The following is a 13,345-nucleotide window of genomic DNA, read 5'->3' as shown; positions in this document are numbered from 1 at the left end:
GGGGAAGTTAGTGGGAGGCAAGTTGCAGCTTGTTATGAGATTACATTAGAAGCAGCTGCTTGGCTCATGGAGAGTACATTTCCCTCTTTAGAAGTTAGATACAAAGCCAATATACAAACATCGAGGCAGGTATAATGGGTAAGATTGAAATCACCCTTGGGAGGCTGAGGTAGAAAGGTCACTTGAGTCTCCGAGTTCCAGGACAGCCTGTGTCACATAGAGACACTGCTTTGTTTTGTACAACCTTGGACATCATCCCTCAAGTGCTATCCACCATTTTATTAATAAGGTCTCTCACTAGCGTATGACTTACTGAGTAAGGCTGGCTGGCTGGGCAGTGAGTGTCAGGGATCTGCATATCTCCTCCTTTCCATTCCTGGGATTACCATAGTTACCACCCTAACCATTAAAAATATATTAAAGTTTTTTGACAGTTCATGCATAAATATAGTGAATTTTAGTTGTTTTCACCTTCTTGCATTCTCCTTGCTCATTCCCCTTCTCCTGATGAAGCTCTTCTTCCAAGTAGGTGCTTCTTGTGTTTTCATGTCTTTTTTTTTCTTTTTTTTAGTTTAATTTGTGTGTAGGTTACTCTGTGGAATAAGGGCAAATTACCAGTGACTCCACCACTGAAGAATACCTCCCTCCCTCAACAACTGTTAATTGCTAACAGTTACTCAAGGAGCAAGGGGTATCATGGACCCTTCCCCATTCAATATGAAGTGTTGATGGGTCCAGTCATCTGAAGGTATTGTGCACATAGCCACAGCTTCAGTGAGTGCATGCATTCAACTGCTATGCCATAACCAGCAGACATCTTTTTGCTTCAGGCCTTACCATTTTCTGGCTCTTGCATTCTTTCTGTTCCCACTTCAGTCATGTTTCCTGAGCCTTGGTGGCAGTGATATAGCTATCCTGTTTATGGGGGAGCACCTTACTATCATGTATTCACAGCACTTTGGTCAATTATGGGTCTCCACATTAAATCTACTCAATGCAAGAGGCTTTTCTGACAAAGGTTGGATACAGCCCTAATCTGTAGGTATAAACATGAGGCTTTAGAAGACTGTTTGACAGCATGACCCTTTAGCAAAACAGATTCCCTAGATTTCCTCCATATACCTGTGACTTCCCAAAATACAGACTTTTGACAGGGTTCACAGAACCAGGTATAAATTCTTTCCTGTGGAGTGGGCCTCAATGCCAATTAGGAAGTGGTGCCACTGTTGCAGTAGACAGCATTTCTTGTGTGCCAGCTCAAAACTGTAGTTCACAGGATTCACCCCTGGATAGGACTGCTGATCATTTTTCTCTGCCAACACTCTACATAGCACCCTCTGGAACTATGAAAGGTACCCAGTAGGGAGGGGCTCCCAGCTCAGCTCCAGCTTGATTCTCCAGGTCCTGTGACCAATGTCTTTTAGTTTTTTTTTTTTTTTTTTTTTTTTTTTTTTTTTTTTTTTTTTTTGCAGTAGGGTCTCACCATCAGGTTCTGGGGAGCAACCAAGAGCAATGACAGCAGTCTACATTCTTTTGAGGGTGTCTCTGGGACCTCCCTAACTAATGGCTTGGATAGAGATATCCCACATCTGGCACTGGGATTTTTGTTTACTAGCCCATGACTTCTGGGAAGAAATTATCCACCATGGAGGGTACCTCTGTTTAAAACATTTGTTTTTAGATATTATTGTTTAATAAACTTGTAAAGTGGGTTTTCATATGGCTTTTACACGCATCCTTAATTTTGGTCACCCCTATGCTGTTGGATAACCCTTCCGTATGCTGTGAATATATGTTGCTCTCATTGGTTGATAACAAAAACTGCTTTGGCCCATAGCAAGACAGAATATAGCTAGGCAGGAAAGCCAAACTGAATACAGGGAAGAAGAAAGACAGAATCAAGAGGATTACAGTCAGCCCGCCAGAGGAGCAAGATGTATCAGAGCACATAGATTAATAGAAATAGGTTAATTTAAAGGTAAAAGCCAGTTAGTAATAAGCCTGAGCTGGTTGGCCAAGCATCTTATAATTAATAGTAAGCCTCTGAGTGATTATTTAAAAGTGGCTGTGGGTCAGGGTTGGACAGAGAAATCTCCATTTACACCACTCCTTACCCTACCTTCTCAACCCTCCCTGCTCAGACCTTCCCATCTCCCAGTGTTCTCCTCCACGATCATGTCTATGTGTTATGTTTTTATTAATTATCCATCCACTTACTGACATTTGGGCTGGTTACATTCCCTCACTATTATGACTAGAGCCACAATGAATCGAATATGCAGTTATCTCTGATGAGTTCTTTGTGTAAATGTCTGGGAATATTTACTATCGCTGGTTCATATGGAAGTTCTAACCTTAGCTTTTTGAAAAACCTCCATACTGATTTCCATAGTGGCTGTACCAGTTTATACTTACATCAACAATGAAAACATGTTCCCCTTTCCCCAAATCATCATCAGCATTAGTTGACTGATAGTCATCCTGATGGATTAATTGCAAATCTCAGAGCACTTTAAAAAGTGTTTTATTATTCATTTCTGATCTTTTGAGGACTTGCTGTTTAGTTGGATAAACCATGTTCTAAATGGGTTGTTTGTTTTCTTGATAAGATGTTTTAGTTGCATGTATATTTTGAATATTAGTCCTCTGCCAGATGTATATCTGGCAAAGATGTTTCCCCATTCTGTAAACTGCCTTTTCTTTACCTTGACACTTTCATTTACTGTATGGAAGCTGTGCAGGTTGGATTTTTATCAACTTGACACCACAAAACTAGACATGTCTTAAAAGAGGGAATCTCCATTGGGGAATTGCCTCCATCAGATTGGCCTGTAGCCAAGTCTATGGGGCATTTTCTTGATTCAAGATTGATGTGGGAGGGCTCAGGCCACTGTGGGCAGTATCATCCATGGAGAGGTGGTCCTGGGGTATAAGAGAGCAGATTGAGCAAGCCAAGAAAGGCAGGGTAGTAAGCAGCACTTCTCCATGACTTCTGCTTCAGTTCCTGCCTATACCTGAGTGTTTCCACTTTCTGTAGTAGCATCACACACAGGCCCGTACATATGCACTCATGTAGTTCCTCACATTGCAGTGAGCACGGGCCACACATCTCTATGCCTGTTCAACAATGGGGATATTCCAGATGCCAACTGCTTGGAAATTTCTTTCATCTCTTCATGACAGATTTTCTACTTCCTGTCTTTCTCTCTTTTGGTTTATTCTTTCTTTTCAAAATTTTTATTCTCTAGTAGTTTTCCTGAGAAAAGACACCCACAGAGCAAGTTAAATGGACTGTGTGACTCAAGTGCCTGTATTCTAGCCTGTAAAGGACTGGTGGTTTAGATGGACAGAGGATTCTAGGTATGGAATTCCTTCATTAAGAATGTGGGGAATGTTCCCCCAACTTTTGATGTTGTCCATGAGAGGTTCTGTCACTCTAATTTTCAGACCTTTGTACAGGATGACTGTTTCTCAGTGCTGGAATTTTGTCTGTTTTGAAACTGTGTGCATGTTGTCACAGTCTCTGTGGGTCCATATGTGTACCAGTCCTGAGAATCTAAAATTCCACAATAGCATATGTGGTAGATTAGATTGTTGTTCACAGTATCTGCTCTACAGGGGCCAATGAGTTGGCTCAGCACATAACAGAGCTTGCTGCTCTTGCAGAGGACAAGGAGTTCAATTCCCAGCACCAACAGTGGTGGTTTACAACTGTCTGTAACTCCAGCTCAAGGGAGTTGGGCTCCTTCTTCCGGCCTCTGTGGACACCTAGTCATTCAAACAAACAGACACATGGACACACAGAGAGAAACATAAATAAAATCTTTAAGAAACTTAATTTTTGTTATTTTTATGCATATCAGTGTTTTGCTTGCATGTATGCATACCATGTGTGTGCTTGATACTTGCAGAGGCCAGAAAAGAGTGTTGGATGCCCTAGAACTGGAATTATAAATGATTGTGAGCTATCACAGCTCCTCTGGAGGACCAGTCAGTCATCTTAACTGCTGAGCCATCTCTTCAGCACCCCCTCCAAAAGTAAAAATCTTGAAAAATACATATTTACTCTCCTCTCCCTGGCACTTGTGTTGGTGGAGTGACTTCCTTACTCCCAATTCTAGGCCTGGACACTTTGCTGACTTTGTCATTATGATGATGGCAGCTAAATAGCAAGCAGAGGCTTAAAAACCACATGTGTGCTTGGGTTTGTTCTCTTCTATTTATGACACCAGAACAGAAGAACATGCTGGTAGTCCAAAGAGGAAGATAAATAGCATGTGAAATAAAGCCAGTTAGTTCTAGCCAAGCTAAGCCTGCATCAGAGCCCAGCTGAGCCCAGCCTGCAGCTGCCAACACTGAGCTGATTCACAGGTCACTGAGAATATATTACTGTTATTTTAAGCCACTACAGTTTTGGATGTTTTCCACATGGCATTTTGTGAGAATCGCTTTTGGTATTGGACATTGGTACCTTATTGGCATGATAAATTGATAACAATTCTGTGAGACAGATACAAGAAAAGCAAAGCAAAAAAAAAAAAAAAAAAGCTTTGGTTTGGGAGACTCCTGAACACAAGAAGGCTGTGATGGAAGTTAGAAGATGGCTGTCTGTGTTATGCAGGGAGGGGTGAAGTATTTTCTAAAAGAATCAAACTTAGGCATTGAAATATATACCAAAAATATTTGAATTTGTGCTGAAAGATGTCCAGGCAAAGGGATGAAAATGAGAGCTACCTGTCATTAGCTGCTTGTATATGATAGGTCCTGTACATTAGAGAGGAAAGCATTTAGGAAAGAACTAGTTTTGAAGGAAAATATATACAGACTGGAGAGAATCCAGGAAATTCTGGGATTGCTGAGTTGAAAATAAGGCTTCCTTATCTTGGGCCATTTGAGGGACCATATGGAAACCTGCTACTGTAGAAATTTCCATATATATATATATATATATATATATATATATATATATATGGAAAAGTATAGCTGAGTGGTCAAGAACCTAAGACAGGAAAGGTCATGGGTCTCAGGGAAAACCTAGACTTGCTAAATTCTGCTAAAGGAACATAGTGATAAAATGTCTCCAAATACATTCTTCTATACCCATAGATCAGTGCCTTACTCTACCATAATCAGAGAAACTTCTTCTTGCAGTGGAGAACTAACACAGAGATCTACAACTGGACAACATGCAGAGTGGGAGACTTTGGAGCCCTCAGTCGTAAATGGTATGTCTTCATAAAACCCTTCCCCTCAGGGCTCAGAGGTCCATGCACAGGACAATGCAGAAAGGTTGTAAAAGCCAGAGCTAGTGGATGAATCTGTCTTCCAGACACAGCAGGACTGACACACACACACACACACACACACACACATGAACTCACAGGGACTGTGGCAACATGCACTCAGCCTGCATAGGTTCAAGCCAGATGTGGTCCCAGCACTGAGAGGGTGAAGTGGACACTGGTTCCTATCCATAGCCAAGAAACTATCTACAAGTGATAACTTGTTGGCAAAGGAAAAATTAGTTTTCTCCAGTGGAGTCTCACTGGGTATATTAGCCATACTTCAGGGTAGACCCCATGTTCAGCAGTAAGCCAAAACAAAATGAACTCAATGGTATTTTTGTTTTCTTTTGTTTTGGGTTTTGAACTAATGGTAAACTTTAGGCCTCATTTTATTTGAGCATATTTTATCTTGTTGATCTTTTGCTTATATAGTTTGATTTATGTTTTTGTGGGGGAGGGGTGACTGTATATCACCTTTTAGTTTTATTTTGAGGGAGAGGGAGGGAGTGAGGGATGGATGGAGGAAGAGAGAGAGAGAGAGAGAGAGAGAGAGAGAGAGAGAGAGAGAGAGAGAGAGAGAGAAGGAGAGAGGGAGAGTGAAAGAGTCAGAAATGGCATGGAGTTGGGTGCTGACCTCACTTCCTGTCCTCTTTCTTTATTTTCCATGTGCTGATGAAATGTGATTGGCCTCCTTTCTGACTGCCAGGCCAGCCTCATGCTCCTGCTGCCATGCGTTCATCACCATGATGGACTGTAGCCCCTATGGAACTGTAAACAAACAAAACAAAACAAACCATTTTCTTCCCTAACTTGCTTTTTTCAGCAACAGAAAAGCAACGAACACACAGTCTATACCTCTATATTTGGCTGGCATCTTAGACCATTCATATCCCAAGGCCTACAGGAAAAAGAGGAGTAGGATTCTGGCAGAGAAAATTAATTTTTGGTCAGAAGTAAGATGAGGGACTACTTGTACACAACGTGGGGAAGGAGGAAGGCATCTGGAGGTCACTTGAAGTGATCCCCATGAGCATCTTTTTAAATCTGACCCTCTACATGTATGTAAATAGGCACTGGACTAAAATATTGTTATTACCAATGGCTAAGACATTTCTAGAATGATGCTAAATCACCAGGTGATCTATCATAACTGCAGAACTGACAGTGAGGGGTCTTAGATTGCAGAGTGCAAGAATAAAAATTGCTTATGAGCTCAAGACAAACAGTAACACAAGACGTTATGACTCATGATCAGAAGAGAGGCCCATCATGGATACTTGGACCTGTGCAGAAAAACATGGACTGTCTCAATCATGGAGGCACTGCTCACATGTCCCTCAGGAGAATCTGCCATGGAAGACACAATTGACTGGCAGCACCAAGTATCTATCTTTAGCTCCACCAACATGTGGACAGAGGCCATGTTTCCTTAGATTGCACTGTCCAGTGATCGAACAAGGCAAAGATGCTGGCACCAGGCTGTGCTTGTCCATTATGGGACCCTCTAATAAACATTTGCTTCAGAGACTCCCCTTGGCTATGGCTGAGTCCTTCTCAGAACAGTGTTGAATCTGAAGTGTTTCCCAGTCTGGCCTCTCTTTGCTATTTCATGGGTACTGACCTGCACTTTGGTCTGAGCCCTCTTCTACCTGCAGTTCTCCCTGTAAATCTCTGGAAAATCCATTCTCATACTGACATATGCTCAGAAAATCCAATGATACAAATGCCCCATGGCACTTTCTGGCAATAGCTAATTGATTCTGCATGCATCGCTTCAGAGTTCAGGTAGAGGAATTATGTGCTGTTTTTGAAAAATCTTCTTTCTAAATTTCTCTTTCTGAAAGTCCTAGGACTTGAATGTTGGACATTAGGGTCGAGCTTCTACTTTGTTTTTTTTTTTATCATTTTTAAAATTTGAATTAGAAATAAGATTGAATTACATGACAATCCCAGGTCCCTTCTCCTTTAGCTTCTACTTTGACTTTCTTGCCTAGTGCTCATCTCTTTGCCTTCCAGCTCTGTTTTCTAGGAGACTTCTATGACATCATTATTTCACTTTTTGCTCTTTATTTCTTCTAAGAGCCCATTCTTGCTATAGTTACTTCTTTTCCTTTATACCACTTTCAATCTCATAAATGTACCCTCCATCTATTTAAGGATGGGGTATTAGTTTTCTTGTTGCTGCAACCAAATACCCAACGAGAAGCAACTTAAGGGAAGGAATGTTTAGTTTTGTTCACTGTGTGAGGACACAGTGCATCACACAGTAGGGGATGTGTAGAGACACAGGTGGCTTTCAGTTGTGGCTGCAGGAGTGTGAGGTTGCTTGTTCACATCTAGGAAGATCTGGGAGCGAAAGTGAGGAGTGTTCATATTATTCTGACTCCCCCACCCTTCTCTTTTTATTTAGTCCAGGGTCTCAGGCAGTGGATTGGTGTGTGAGTCCCCCAGTCCCTGCAATCTTGTCTGGAAATGTTCTCACAGACACACTCAAAGGGTGCTGTGGTGATTGAAATTAGAATGGTCCCCATAGACTAATATGTTTGAATGTTTGGTTCCCAGTTGGTGGACTATTTAGGAAGGATTAGGACACATGGCCTTGTTGAAGAAGGTGCTTCACTAGGGGTGGGCTTTGAGGTTTCAAAAGCCTACACCAGGCTCAGTCTCATTCTCTTAACCTCAAGCTTATAGATCAGATGTAAACTCTCAGCCACTGCTCTGGTACTCTGCCTATTTACACCCTGCCATGCTCCCCACCGTGATGATAATGGACCTCTGAAACTGCAAGCACACCTAAATTAAATGCTTCCTTTTATAAGTTTTCTTGCTCATGGTGTTTCTGCACATCCATAGAACAGTAACTAAGATTGTCTTGATAATACCCTACATAGTTATTTACCCAATCAAGTTGATAATCAAAATTAACCATTACAAGTCTACCTTTTGACCACTTGGCACATAAGCACATTACTTTAAACCATGATATCCTATCCATGGTCCCCAAAAATCTCACAGTCATTTTACAATGTAAAATGCAATCAATCCCACTTCCAAAGTCCATAGTCTTAACAGTATCACACTGTTCAAAAATCCAAAATTTCTTCTGTGACTTAGGTTATCTCTTATGAACCAGTGATGTATGTAAACAGACTATACATAGCACAACATAAACAGACTCACATAGCAACAACATATACACATAGTAAACATTCCTACTAAAACAGAAGGATAGCGGTATAGCAAGAGATGATTAGATTAAAGCAAAATTTGGTGGGGATGTCTTCTGTACATACGTTTCTCTTATTGGTTAATGAATAAAGCATGGTTTGGCTAGTGGCCAGGCAGGAAGGATAGGTGGGTCTACCAGACAAGGAGAATTCTGGGAAGTGTAGGCAGAAAGGAGTCGAAATGTGATCCCAGGAAGAGAGGATTCAAGTCAGGCATTCTCTGGTAAGATAAGACCATGCAGAAATACATAGATTAGTAGTTATGGGTTAATAATTAAGACAGAGCCAGCCAATAAGAAGCCCAAGCAACCGCCAAACAGTTTCATAATTAATATAGTGTCCATATGTTTATTTGGGGCTGATGAGGCTGTAAGACCAGGCTAGGGGGAAGAACCACCCACAGCAAAGATTGAAAGCCATCAAAGCAAAGAACGAGCGTCATGGCTCCATGTCCGTCAGCTGGGACTCTTATTGGCATCACCTGAGCTCCAAAGGGTTTTGGTAGCCTTAGTCCTTTAGCTGTTTTCTCTGTGGTGTTTCTCTTGGACCAGCTTCAGCTGATAACCTGCAGTTGCTTTCGCAAATGTTTCTTGTTTTTGACATATTCCAATATTCCCGTGTTCTCTACTGAAACTTAGGTTTGACTCTCACAGCTTCATGTACAGTTCACTCAAGAGTTCCATGTAGAGAATGAAGCTTGCCACACAGTGTGTGTCCTCAATGGTTTTTTTTCAACATATTGGTGTAAGTCCCACAAACATTCTTATTCTTGTAATATTTGCAAAAGCAACATAAGTTTTCCTGACAGCTCAAGGTACAGCCTGACTCCATTGGACCCTAGATGTAGTGATTTCTGTGTGCCTTCACAATGGAACCTTGGAAACGCATCTCTAGGCACCATTTTCTATTAGGGTGTCCCAGAGGCTATATCATTATCTCAGTTATTCTCTTTTCAAGTGAATTTTAAATTTTACACCTTCAATGAGTGGTATCTTGTCATCAAAGTACCTTTCCTATTGTCCCAGGATAAAGTTCGAAGTTTCTTCTTAATGAACAATCTCTTTAGCAATTACATATGCCCTGCCTACTCTGTCTTCAACCTTCTCATATTTTTTTATAGGATCCATTCTCATTCCTTGACAAACATTTTCACATTTTCTGCACTCTTGTACTGTAAATCTGGGTAAATGCAATAAACAATGACCATTTTACCACCTGAAAGTTATACAGTCTTGAAATTTCCTCTGTCAGAAAAAAAATATTTCATTAATTTTGGATTTAGCTTTCCTCACGTTTTTAGGACACAGGCAGAATGTAGCCAGATGATGCCAGAATATGGCTCCTTTAATGTGATTTGAGACACAGGTACTTCAAGATACGTGTGTGTCTCATTTTCATTTTAATTGTGGCTTAAGGGGAAACAAAACAATAATTTGTACATTACCTTAAAAAGCGAGCAGTCCATGTTATTTTCATGTTAAAGGGTGAACTCATATTCCATAGCTAGTGTATGACTACCTGAGGAAAGCCTGGCCAAGGAAGGATAGAAACTGTAAGTGGAGGGTTAGGAGTTTTCACAGAATAGCAACATGGCAGATTTTTTTGTCACATATCTTGTATATTTTTGAATGTAACAGTTACGGTAGATTCTTGGCCTGAGACTCTCTTCTAGAACAAAGCATTTCTAGAACATATGTTCATCCAGAATCTACTGTGATGATTACCAACACTTTCTTGATTCCCATTATTAATTTGTTTATCAAAGATTCTACATGAAATTTATTCAGGGAAAACAGATGATTTTCTAGTTATCACTTCATAACTGAAGTGGTTCATGTTTTGGGAAGCCAAAATGGGGGAAAACAACTTGCTGTTTCCATCTTGTTTTTTGTTTGAGACAGAGTCTCATGTAGCCCAGGATGGACTCGAATTCACTATGTAGCTGAGGTTGGCCTTGAAATCTTCCTCCACCTTCCCATGGATAGGATTACAGGTGTGTGTTGTCATACACAGCTCTATTTTCATCTTTCCATTTTCTTCTACATGCTGCCATCTCCTATAACCTATAATATTTTCCTACTTTGTCTGTCCACCAACCTAAAAGATTGTATAAAGATAATTCTTGTTGTTTTTCTTGAACATTAACCATAAACCAAAAATGAAGAAAACTTCAGTACTATAGTCCTCAGAACAACAATTTTAACATTGGCCAAAGCAATTCATTTAGAAACTTAGAAGTGAATGCAGAGAGTGAAGTGGTCATAGGTGAAACTAATGATTAGTTCCATCTGGGCTGCAATAGCAGCAAAGAAATGTCAAGCCATTCATTAAAACAACTCCAGCTTCCCTCTTGGAAACAAGCTGTTAGTCAACCTCAGTCACAATCTTTGTAAAAAGGAAATGCTACTCAACAGGGTTTTGAAACCCAGCTGCAAAACCCTAGCTGAGAACATGGAGCCACTGAGTTTTGCAAGAAGTCTGTCTGTGCCATGGTGGCTAAGCAAAACAGTAGGCTCTTCAGGGGCCTCATGGATTGAAGCACCTTCCCTTACCTTGTGGTGTTTTGTGGGTTCATGGAAGCTAGGCCACTGTCTATTTATCACTTCTTGTTGTTGGCCACAAATGCTGCTGAGAACCCAAGATGAAATTCCCAGGTGAGGCACACCCATAGGATTGAGCTAAAGAAATACAATGTCACTAAATTCTAGGGAGCTTTGTTAGGTAACAGCAGACATCAAGCCAATGAACTTACCAACCTAAGACTTCCCATCTTAAGAATTATTATTTTTTTTTTTGTTGTTTTATTTTCAAGGCAGAGTCTCACACTGTAGCCTAGGTTGGGTGTGAATTCAACAAAACTCTCCTGCCTCCTGAATGCTGGAATTACAGGTGTGGACCACCATGCCAAGCTCAGAGTTCCCAGGTTAACATTCTTGAAATAATTTGATTGTATGCCTTCTTTCCTCTTTTCTGTATTCCCTTCTTTAGTTCCTACAGGTATCCTCCTGCCATTGGGCATCTTAAGTTCTTTCTCATTTCCACATTTTTATCTTTGTACTACATTTTGAGAATGTCTTTAGTTTCTTGCTTTTTAATTCTTAGATTGTGTGTACATATATAATTAAATATATATATTATATATATATATATATATATATTTAAGCTTCAGTGCCTATAAGTCTATAAGTTTTGGCTATGATAATTATTTGGTTCCTTTTTTGTCTTTGTTTTTGGTAGGTGGACTCATGTTGTTGCCCATCTTGAACTCCTGGGGTCAGGTAATCTCTTGAATGGCTGGGCAATGCCTTTTTTTCATATGCTCTTGTTTTTTTGTTTTGTTTTCTATTCCTTTTTCTTATAGATGGTTTAAAACAGTCTTATTTCATAGTCACCTATAGACTTCTTTTCTTCCCAAGGCATTAATTTTTTGAGGAGTTAATTTTCAGTAAATTTCACGACCTGATTCTCTGGCGATTTCCTGATGTAGTTGGGAGTTTTAGCATGCATCTACTTAAAGCCGGGTTTTCCATGGTGAGGACTAGCATGTCTCAAGTTGTTAGGTTGTGCCTTCATTTTGCCTCTGGTTCTTCTGCTGGAATCCTCAGCTGGGTGCAACGTGTCTTCTCAACTTAGTCTTTCAACCTCATAGGAAATTCTGGTCTCATGGCATGTAACATTCTACTAATTACGATAAACTAACATTTGTCAGCTGGTCTCTCTAGTATCAACCTTGTGCACTTCTTACCTCACTGAGTTGTGACAGATGTAGAATAAACGGCAAATATTTAAAGCATGCACTGTGATGCATTTTGACATAGGTATTGTGTTAGCTTTCTATTACTGTAACAAGTGACTGAAGCAACCAATTAAAGAAGATGACAGGTTGATTTTTATGTATTTAATGTTCTCTGTCTGCATGTATGCCTTTATGCCAGAAGAGGGCATCAGATTTCACTATGGATGGCTGTGAGCCACCATGTGTTGCTGGGAATTGAACTCAGGACCTCTGAAAGAGCAGCCAGTGCTCTTAACCATTGAGCCATCTCTCCAGCCCCTGACAGGTTGATTTTTGGCTCAGTTTGGAGGGTTGGTCTGTGGTCAGTTAGCAACACTGGTGTTTGGGCCTGTGGTGAGGCAATTCATCACAACTGGTTTGCAGAGTGGAGAAACTGGTCACTTTATTGAGACCAGGAGGCAAGGGGGGGGCAGTCAGGGTTCTGATGCCCTCTTTCTGGGATCACTGACTGCCATATGACCAGAAGACCACCAAGTAGGCCCTACCTCTTCATGGTTCAAACATTTCACAGTATCACAGGGACTGGGAACAAAGCCTTCAACACGTAACTTGGTGGACACTTCTCCAGACTGTCACATGTATCTACTCACAAGACCTTTATGACATTCAAGGCCTCTTGGTATTGCATTTCACACTCCTCTTTTGACCTTGGACAATTACTAATCTGCTTTATATTGCTGTGGATGAGGGTTCTTTTCTTAGAATTTCATGTGAAATTTTGGGGAAGGGGTGTTAGAATTTAGGCATTTGTACTGGCCTGCCCTTAGAATTCTGACAGGATATGCCCTCAGCTGCAGCAACTAAGAGCACCACCTGTGCCTATTCACTGTGTTCCCTTTAAAAAGGGCCCTGCCCACCTCCCATCCTCCTCTCTTTGTTTTTCTCCCTCCCTCCCTCCCTCCACCCCCCTCTCTCTCCTACTGTGCCTGGATAACAGTCTCCCCCTCCCCTTTCCCCCTTTCTGATCCTTTTCCCTTAATAAAAAACTGCTCCACTTAAACTGCTCCACTTGAACTCTGTCACATGGCATCTTTCTC

The sequence above is a fragment of the Cricetulus griseus genome, chromosome 2 (genome assembly GCF_003668045.3).
Source record: "Cricetulus griseus strain 17A/GY chromosome 2, alternate assembly CriGri-PICRH-1.0, whole genome shotgun sequence".
Lineage (NCBI taxonomy): Eukaryota > Metazoa > Chordata > Mammalia > Rodentia > Cricetidae > Cricetulus > Cricetulus griseus.
The sequence above is the reverse complement of the archived record's forward strand: the minus strand, read 5'-3'. Positions refer to the sequence as shown.